General features: G+C 41.2%; 1 long non-coding RNA gene across 1 annotated transcript; it reads right to left on the reverse strand.

Moving 5' to 3' along the window:
• Positions 1-1,133: 1,133 nt before the first annotated feature.
• Positions 1,134-3,262, reverse strand: LOC126597427 (uncharacterized). Its single transcript, XR_007614245.1, has 4 exons — positions 3,003-3,262; positions 2,817-2,910; positions 1,805-1,872; positions 1,134-1,372 (listed from the first exon to the last, which is right to left on the reverse strand). It is a non-coding gene; the product is annotated as an uncharacterized LOC126597427 (long non-coding RNA).
• Between the last annotated feature and the right edge of the window lie 7,841 nt (positions 3,263-11,103).

An 11,103-nucleotide genomic window follows, 5' to 3' on the forward strand; every position in this document is an offset into this window, starting at 1 on the left:
GGTTGCATTAGGTGACTCCAACTCATGTGCTAGCATAGAATGATGAGCATCAGGTTAGTCGTATAAGTCGCATTAGGCGACTCCGACTTGTGTGCTAGTATAGATTAATTGATCACTTGATTTTATTTATATTACTGTTGAGATATTGTGATGTGGCATACTTCTTGATTTAATGTTGATTTGCATTTGATTTCATACATATACGTAGTATGATTTTCTAAAAACTATACATGTTTTGTAACGAGAGGTTAGTATGTTCAGAAAATAAATGGATTTTATAAACTTTTGTTTTTGCCCACTCACCCTTCTATTTTTCGACCCTCCAGGTCTTAGATAGCTGAATTACTTTGTGACGTACGAGGATTAACCGACGATTCTGACATATCCCTATTTAAGTGTAGGAACTTATCCTGTTGTGTATTAAGTACTTAACTAGTTTCAACTGCACTATTTGTCATCTATGCTCTGAACATTTGTATTCTATGGGTTCCACCCACTACTGCGCACTCACTTTATTAGTTTAAATTAGTTCTAGTTTTGGTTTTAATTTATTCACATTTTTGCATCACTTACACTTTTGGTTGTGTCACCTTCGGGTGATGGCCAGCATGCCTCGACTCTGGTCGGGGTGTGTCATTATATGCACGAATTTGAGCTTAAAGTGATATTTTTATTAGTACTCCAAATTTTCATCATGCACTTTATACTTTATATATTTTAAAATAACAATATACATTTGAGAGCAAAATAAGATTTTCGGAGTACCAATAAAATCAAAGATAATAAAGCTGAGTAATTCTATTTGGACTTCACTTATCAATGTGATCAATAATTCTATGGAGGACTTGTTTGTATTAGGTAGTTGATCAACAATGTGATGAGTAAATGTGGCACAAACAGCAACACTTGTATATTAACAGTTAATTAGAATTAACTAGCAGTAATGCCCGCACGATGCTGCGGGTCATCAACAATGACATCATTTTTTTAGCAGGACATGATATTTTAATTACATAATAGAAAATAATAGAAGACAAAAATTGTAGAAAGGAAGTTAATCATAATAACTCTTCACAAAAACCTACTTGGAAAAGATGGAAAATTGGTAATAATAGAAATCATCAACAAAGAAATGCAGAAACAGATTAATAATCTAATTTATATAGCGCCATGATGAATTATGTTAATTTGTTTATATAAGAGCATAACAAAAGGATGGAACAAAAGAGCTATACAATCAACTTTTCAAAAAATTAACCCGAGTATAATAGTATGTGATCTCACATCCCTAGTTGATCATTCCCTATATATGCAACAAAATAGCTATACAACTCCATCATCGCAAGTCCTCACATCATCTTTCATTGCATCCCTGAAGAGAAAAGTGATTCAATAATGTATTTGGCCTAAAGTATAGAGTGTTTACCATATGTTTCCTTCAATCAATTGAGAAATCTAGATTAGTAGATGGACTTTGCTCAAAAGAAAAAATTCTTCCTGAGCTTTTCAAATTAGACACTAATTTTTGAAGAAGCATGATAAGATAGTGTCCTCGTATAGATTGATTGTTTATTGATTATGTAATACTTATATATTGACTATTTATGGTTCAATGTTTAGTTCTCCAGAATACAAGGTTAATATATGGTTATTACAAAGAGATCAATGAACCATCAATATGAGAATTTTGTACAAAGATCTATATATCAATTCGATATAGGCTAAACCAACAGTGAAAAAAACACAAAATATAGCACCCAAATAAAAAAAACCAACACTTTGTACAAAAAGATAATAGCTTTACCTCCCTCCAAGAACAGTAATTGAACTACAACCAATTGGGTCAGTTGGGTGGCAATGGTGATACCGTTGCTACACAGAGTGGTACAAAATTAACAAAAATGTCAGCAAGACGAACAACAAAAATCACAAATTACATAACTCCAATTCAGTCTTCATGTCATTCCATATACAATAATACACCAATTCATTTCATGCATCACTTGTTAGAGAGTTAATTTCAGGATAATTCATTTTTAAAAAACAAAAAAAACTTATTCTATAGCCAACTAAACAAATTAGAATACCACTGAGAATAAGCATGTGTCCTCACACACGAAACACCATAGAGAATAATTGATTAAAAAAATAGAAACTGTGCTTGAGATTTTACACTTTATAAATGGATTACATAGGACGAAACAATTCAAACAACAAAACATTGAGCTACCTAGCCTGCACTCCAAACTCAAAAGCTTGTCTAAAAGATTGAATTTAGATTTATTTTCTAACAATTTTCTTGTAAACAAATGACCGAAGGTGCTTGAATTTGACACACTTGGCTATAGGTGGTGTTCTAATGGATTGAGCAACACTTAATCAGAAACTAAATGTTTTTCTCCTAGGGGTCCTAGGGAGTCCAATAGAACCAAAAGTTAGCTTGGTTTTGGCTATGAAAAGAACGAAAGTGAATCTGCTTTACATCCTTGCTCTAGGCAGTGTTATAATAAATCACAGAATTCTAATTCTGAAAGCAAACATTCTTCTCCTAAGAATCTCAGTGAGTCCAATACAACCAAAAGTAAATATGCTTTTAGAAGTAAAAAAAAGGGAACCGGATCTCCTCTGCATCCTCGGTCCATCTGGGTTTGCAATGGATTACAGAATACATGTTTTTCTTCCAACTACCCTCAACCGCAAACAGAGCCAAATAAAATTATAGAAAATTAAACATAAAAACGAAAACCCAAAATTCCATTGATCCAAATAAGAAAGGAAAATAGAATCAAGCAAAAGTGGAGTCACAGAGAGCATACCCAAACCAATAGTGGCGTTCCAACCCGTGCGATTTCACAAACTTCTCAGCAGAGGAAGAGAATCACAAAATACGAACAAATTTTGAACAGAACACTACAACTCACCATAAAACAAAATTGTTAGGGTTTTCTCCAAACACCACAAATCAGAAACAAAAACTTACATACAACTATTTGAGAACATACTTGAGTTGAATTCAACTTCTTGGACAACAATCTGAAACTGCGGTGCCGCTAAACCGACAAAAATTTGCCGGAAAGGCAGTTCCAACTCCGGGATCGCAGATGATAACAGAGAACAACACCGTGACATTCTTTCCCAGATGATCACAAAATGAGGATAAAACGATGTAACCCGATTTTTTACCCAACAAAACAGAGGATCAAAGATGGAGAGAGCGAGAGCAAGATGGAGAAAAGCAAAAGCGTGCGAGATACAAAAAAATCCAAATAGAAAGGTAAGGTGAACAAAACGGAAGCAAACCACACAAACAAAAGACGACCCACGCGTGGAAATAAGGGGCAAAATAGGCATTTAAGTGTGTAAAACGGGCAGCTAAAGGGCAAAGCAAAGAAAAAACCAGTGGCATTTCCGTCCGGACACTGGTGATCTACAGGTTGGGGGAAACTCACGTTTAGTATATATGATGATATGTCTACCAACAATTTGGCTTAATTTAAACATAAGACTTAGTCAGTACCACTAGTTTGAGTACTTATTGTATAACCAAAAAAGAAAAATATATATAAGGGAACCGAGAGCAATTAAGCAGCTTAGGTGTACTGTTCTATATGGAAATGGAAGCACTACATGCAGCTGCTTTAGCATACTATTGCCATGGCACTCCAGAACTTCAACAGTTCGCATGGTCCTTCTTCCAATCCATGGACACAAACAATGACGGCCGAATCAGCTTGTCCGAACTTTACGAATTTCTACAGCAAAGCGGCTACAACTGGATTGTCAACGACCCTAGCTTCTTCGAAAAATTGGATCGCAACCGCGACGGCTGCCTGGATTTTTCCGAAGTACTCACCTTTTACTACATCATCAAGACAAGGAACATCTTGTGCCGAGGGTGTTTGGATCAAAACTTGAACTTTGGGCTCAGGAAAGGGGTTGGCCCAAAGGGATGCCTAAAGGAACAGTCGGTCTAAGCCTAGCCAAAGCCCAGAAAGCAGAAAAGAGGCTTCTCTGACTTGGTGCAGCTCATGAAGACCACTTGCTCACCTACCCAAAAGCCAAGTGGTATAGACTGACCAGCTATACAGCCTATAAAGTACTTTATAATGGCAGAACAAGTAATATAGCTGATGAGTCACTGCCTCTGAAGTTGCATTCGGGCAAGGCTGCTGCTACAAGAGGCCAAGCTGAGTTGTCTATAAAAGAAGAAAGAGAAATCAGGATTAAGGACACTCAAACAAACAAACAAATGCAAGTACAAACTCTGCTCAAAGCCAGATTTGCCTTCAGAACGAAGCTGTAGTCAGCCCAAGCCTTCATCCCTCTCGGGACAAGCCTTCACTCAAACCCTTGTAATAGCTCTGTTACCCTGTTCAACCTTGATGTAGTATCGATTTCTCTTTGTAAAACTCCTCTCCTTACCTCTCCCTAAAAGCTCTCAGACCCTTGATAAGCCACAAAGATAGGAACCTGCAAGACGACCAGGCTTGCCCGACAAGGTTAAACCTTGCCCGACCTTCTTTGTTTTTGTCTTTTCATTCATTAGCCTAGCAATATGTTGTATACTTCCAGTTGTATTCAAGTTATTTCTAGTAAGATGACTATTAAAAGAATCTCTTAGTGCTTGGATATTATTTGAATATATCTTCATTGTTCAAACCAGATCTAAGTTCTAAGCCCTCGGGCATGTAAATTTGATCAGTTAAAAGTCCTTGGCCTCAAGGCATAAGAAAGAACCTTATGTGGACTTAACCCATCCACGATAGCCCTTGATAAACAAGAAGTCCGAAGTTACTTGGGGCGCAAGTAATCGACCTACCCCTTAGTTTTATTTCTATTATATTATGATTATCATAGAACGCTTAAGCATGGAATGGATTCTGATAGGAAGCCTCAAGGCCTACACCTAAGGCCCCACAAAGGCACATATTTGGATTCATTCCATTCCGTGGTCTGGAACGTTTGAGTATAAGAACGAATTCTGATGGGAAGCCTCAAGGCTTACACCTAAGGCCCCACAAAGGCACCTATTTGGGTTCGTTCTATCTCTCAGATTCGGGTAATCAGAAGTATAATAGTTGTAAGGCTCCTGCAATCAATCGAACAAATATTATATGTTCGAGCACTGGTTTATGGGAAGCCTCAAGGCCTACACCTAAGGCCCCATAAAGACACCTGTTATAACTAACACAGTTTCTCGGGCATATATATATATATATATACAACTAAAACGCGACATCCATTTTACATCTGCCATGCTAAAGATGGCAGTGGCATGCCTAAGTACTTAGAAGTTAATCTTGATTGTGAGCCTCAAGGCCTACACCTAAGGCCCCACAAAGGCACCTTTCAGAGTTAACGATGTCCTTCTCTTCCAGCCTTGCCCGATAAGCCGTGCCCGACGAGCCTTGCCCGACAAAGCCTGACAGTGAAGCAGAAGCCCGACAGCAGCCCTTAACCGGCGCCAACCTCCAGGGGAGCTGTGTGCTCGTCGGCCAGGAAACGTCCCCTACAGAAATTCCTAACGCGAACATAGTTTTGGCACGCCCGGTGGGATACATTTGATATGAAGATATATGTCAAAATGCCAGAAGATTTACAAACCACGTTGCTACAGATGTTGCAAAGATTGGAGAAAGCCTCCACAGGCTCTAGAAAAGAAACAGACTTGGTTCCTCCTGAGGGAAAGATACTTAAAACCAGCCAGCCAGAAGAGTTGGTGGTGGACAAACCTGCAGTTCCCTTCTCAGAGGCCCCTATAAATATGATCAGTATGGCATGGGTTGAGAAGGGAAAAGAAAAAATCACAAGGGAAGTGGAGGAAGGAAGACTGGCTAAAAAACCTACAGGAAGGGTAATCAAATCGCCCGAATATCCAAAAGCAGCCATAATCAAGGGGATGGTTATGTGTAGTAAGTGCCAATGCGAGTGTGAGCTCGAAATTCCCCCAGCTGGAATCCTCATTGATCATGAACTGATCAGGAGGAAAGAAGAAGATGAAATGAGAGAAACCCACGAAAAGATCAAGCAGGCTACAAGAAAAGACACTTCCCAAAGCGTTTTTCAACGATTAGGAGGTGATTCCCAACCCAAAGCTTTATCAGAAGTATTTCGAAACCATGAAGCTTCTGAAGAGGCAGAAGATATGGAGGCCAAAACACGGAGGGATGCAGACCATCCTCAATATGGCCATATGGGGAAGGAAATCAAGAGGATTGATGGGATAACAAATCCTGTCGAAAAAGGAAATCCTACCCACCTCGGGCGAAAATGGTACGTAGTCGAAAAGAATGGACAGCCTACCAAACAAATGGGAGCCTCCATGGTCAGAAGAGTTCAAAGGCAGCACAAAGCCTACATGAATTCCCTGAAGACCCCGCAACATCTGAGCCTTCCAAAATCAAAAATTGGAGAAGACATCATCTGGGGGAAGTAGTCAGCTCCGCTGGAGAAGTAAGAAAGAGGTGGAAAAGGCCAGTAGCAAGACAGAAGGCGAGGGGAATCACGTGCCGTAGAACCAACACCCTGGGAAGTATAGGATCTTGAGGCGGGCTCAAGAAGATCTAATCATGGTACCAACTCCCGGATGGAAGCCGGATGGAACTGTTTCGTCTGAAAGGAGACCGCATTCTCTGCCATTGGTAGATCCTTTTGGTGAAGTTCCAAAGCAAACGCTGTATGCCGACATGGATCAACAAGAAAGGACACTGGAACCACTACTTCCAGCAGATGCGATGGCTTGGTTGGATGAATTCATGGACCAGATTGGGGGCAAGAAAGAAGATCTGCCCGAGCCTAGTAATTTTCATATCAACATGGCGTATGTATTATCTGCCATGTTTGGTGCCAGACCTGATCAGCCTGCTACTATGGAGGGTGATTACTTGACAACTGAGCCAATGATGGCACATGTCAATGTGGAGGTAGTCGAAGAAAGAGAGTCGGGCAAGGCTGAATCCACTGAAGCGTCCAAAGATGGTCCTTTCAGGATTTATACAGACGAAATGGTGTTTAGCCGCCCGAACATCTCGTTGGCCAATCATCTGAAGCCCATATATGTTGCTGCTTATTTGGAAGGGGTGCCCTTCAAAAGAATTTTAATTGATGGGGGGGGCAGCTGTTAATGTGTTACCATCCAAGCAAATGAGGAAAATGGGAAGAGGCACGGAGGATCTTATTCCTACAGACCTCACGGTCTCTAGCTTCTCGGGCGCTATCACCAAAACTCATGGGATATTGCCTTTAGAAGTGGATTTGGGATCTAAACAGATCATGTTGGCATTCTTTATGGTGGACTGCACCTCCACTTATGGAGCCTTACTCGGAAGAGATTGGATCCATCAAAGTCTAGCTATACCCTCCACTCTTCATTAACAAGTGGCTGCTTATCATGAAGCGGGCACAGAAGGACCAGGCTTTTGGGAGATGGTAGAGGCCGAATCACGACCATTTCTCCTTACAGTTAATGTTGAGGAAGCAAGTTTCTACAACCCCAACGTAGGAATCTTGAAGTGTTCAAGAGCTGATGAGAACGGCCGCCCTACCAAGGTGACGGCCCAAAAGCTTTTGGAACAAGGAATACTCCTTACTAGAGAGGAGTGGGATAGACCTTGTATCCTCCCAAATCCCCTACACCATCAACGACTGAACAAAAGAAGAAAGATCAGGTAATGGCAGTCAAATCCCTGATTAAAAGACTGTTGGTTTATGGGAAGGGAAGAAGGCAAGAAAGGGAGCTCTTGGACAAAGAAGAGCAGGAATGGCAGGTGGGAACCTCAACCAGCCAGCATGAAAGCAAGGAGGAATCTTGCAGAGAAGAATTGGAAAGGGCCATTCAAATGGCCGAGTGCATTTATGACCTAGATGGGCCAGATGACTTGCCCGAGAGCCCGGAGCTAGTCGAATTTTTGTGTGCAGAACCAGATAAGCCACCACCAGAAGTCCAAGATCCTCTGGAAGTTATTGATCTAGGGACAGAGGAGGATCCAAGACCAATAAAAATTAGTGGTTTATTGGGGGTTGATGATCGGGCAAAGATTATCTGCCTTTTGCAAGAATTCAAAGACTGTTTTGCTTGGCATTATATTGAGATGCCAGGTTTAGATTCAGCCTTGATGGAACATAGAATGCCCATCAAGGAGGGATATAAACCTGTTAAGCAAGCACCACGAAGGATGTCAAAGGAGATAGAAGAAAAGGTCAAAGAAGAGATTGAAAGGCTAGTAAAAGTTGGCTTTATCAGACCAGCCAAATATGTGGAGTGGTTGGCCAACATTGTACCCGTTTTAAAAGCTGTAACAAAAGCAGTACGATGTTGTGTGGATTACAGAAATATTAATAGCGCTACACTAAAAGATGAGTATCCCATGCCCATGGCCGATTTATCCATGATGCAGTAGCAAAACATAAAGTCTTATCTTTTATGGATGGGAATGCCGGGTATAATCAGATAAAGATGGCTCCAGAAGATATACACAAAACAACTTTTAGGTGTCCCGATCATGTGGGGGCATATGAATATCTGGTCATGCCATTCGTGCTCAAGAATGCTGGTGCAACTTACCAAAGGGCAATGAATGCCATCTTTCACGATCTGATTGGCCAGAGCATGGAGGTATACATCGATGACATAGTGGTGAAGTCTAAGACAGAAGAACAGCATCTGGAAGACCTCAGACAAGCATTAGCAAGGATGAGGATCCACAAATTAAAGATGAATCCAAAGAAGTGCGCGTTTGGAGTAAGAGCGGGCAACTTCTTGGGATTCCTGGTGCATCAAAGAGGTGTAGAAGTGAACAAGAACAAATCTCGGGGAATAATGGAGTCACCTTCACCCACCAACAAGGTGCAACTCCAGAGGCTACTGTGCAAAATTAACTTCTTGAGGAGATTCATTGCTAATTTAGCAGGCAAGATCCAACCGCTGACTCCTTTACTAAGATTGAAAGATAAAGAAAACTTCAAGTGGGGACCACCACACCAACCGGCCTTTGACAACATCAAGGCCTATTTGACTTCTCCACTAGTGTTGGTGCCACCTCAAAGGGGAAAACCCTTGAAGCTGTATATTTATGCCTCAGAAAAGTCAATCGAGAGTTTGCTAGCCTAAAATAATGAAGGCGGGAAGGAGCAGGTAGTATACTACCTCAGTAGAATTCTGACCGAGGTAGAAACAAGATATTCCCCAGTAGAGAGATTATGCTTGGCTCTATATTTCACTGCCAGTAAGATAAGGCATTACATGTTACCTTGTCACGTGCACATCATCGCCAAGACAGATGTGATAAAGTACATGTTGTCAAAGCCAATGCTAATAGGAAGGATTGGGAAATGGATTCTAGCATTATCAGAATTCAGTTTTCAGTATGTACCCTAAAGGGCAGTCAAAGGCCAAGCAATTGCTGACTTCCTGGTCGAGCATCAAGAATCTCAAAGTGAGGTAATCAATATCCCAGGAAGCCTGGAGGTCACTAGCATTTGGATCCCGCCAAGAAAAGATATCTTGGGCAAAGAAGATTGGGTCCAGCAAGAGATAAGAAGAGTGACTGGTCTCTGGATCACTCATTGGAAGCTGTATTTTGATGGATCTCACACTCAGAAGGCTTTAGGAGCATGGATTGTGATTGTAAACCCTCAAGGGGTTTATCATTATTACTCATTTCTCCTGGACTACCAAGGAAATACTAATAATCGGGCAGAGTATGAGGCCTTAATAATTGGTCTAGAAATCTTGATGGATCTGGGGGCAGTAGAGGTAGAGGTCTTTGGGGATTCAGAGTTGGTAATAAACCAGTTAAATGGGGAGTTCAAGTGCAGACATATTACCATGGCGGGGTATTACTTGGCGGCTACGCAATTACTGAGTTTTTGGGATTCTGAGATATCAGTCAATCATGTTCCCAGGGGATCTAACTTAGCGGCCAACGAGATGGCACAACTACCCTCAGGAGTGCCAATACAGGAGAGAATATACGAGATAGATGTCGAGATCCAAAGAAGAAACCTTCCTTCGATCTTAGAAAGGGGATTCAGTCTAGATATAATAGTGCTAGAAGCCAAGATAGAAGATTGGAGGTCACCTATCATTCATCATTTGAAGGATCCCTCTTCGCCTACAAGCAAGAAGGATAGACAGCAAGCAACCAAGTATGTCTTATGGGCGAAGAACTTGCTAAGGAAAACTCCAGATGGGTTACTGTTGAAATGCTTGGGCCAAGAAGAATCCATGAGGGTAATGGCGGAAGTACATGAAGGAGTATGTGGAGCACATCAGGCTGGAACGAAGATGAGATGGTTGCTTAGAAGGTATGGTTATTTCTGGCCCGACATGGAAAAAGATTGCAAGTCAAATGCCCGAGGTTGTGATGAATGTCAAAGGCACGGACCTCTCCAGCATGTGCCCTCAGTACCTTTAAATCCAGTAGTCAAGCCTTGGCCCTTCAGAGGATGGGCGATGGACTTCATCGGGCAAATCTATCCAGCTTCTAGTAAAGGGCATACTTTCATAATTGTAGCAACGGATTATTTCACCAAGTGGGTGGAAGCATCAGCAGTAAAATCCATAACTTCAGCCGCAATCAAGAATTTTATCGAGACCAAGATTCTGCACAGATATGGGGTGCCCGAAACTATAATAACGGATCGTGGGCCATCTTTTATTTCAAAAGAAGTTGAGGAGTTTGCAAGCAAGTACAAAATAAAGATGATCCAGTCCAGTCCGTACTACCCTCAATCAAATGGCCAGGCAGAAGGCAGCAACAAGATCCTGGTCAACATTATCAAAAGAATGGTGATAGATAGTCCAGAAAAGTGGCATGAAAATCTGGGGAACACTTTGTGGGCATACAGAACTTCCAAGAGGGCAGGAACAAGGACAACTCCTTATGCTTTAACTTTCGGGCAAGATGCAGTGCTCCCCGTGGAGATCAATGTAAGTTATGTCAGAATTCAAAATCAATTTGGGTTACATAGTGAAGAGTACATCGAAGCCATGTGTCAAGGAATTGAAACTTGGATGTAGCCCGAATTGAAGCTTTGAACTAGATTCAAGAAGGAAAGCAAGCCGTTGCCCGAGCTTATAACAAAAAGGTAAAGATGAAGTCT

Source organism: Malus sylvestris, chromosome 13, assembly GCF_916048215.2.
Source record: "Malus sylvestris chromosome 13, drMalSylv7.2, whole genome shotgun sequence".
Classification (NCBI taxonomy): Eukaryota; Viridiplantae; Streptophyta; class Magnoliopsida; order Rosales; family Rosaceae; genus Malus; species Malus sylvestris.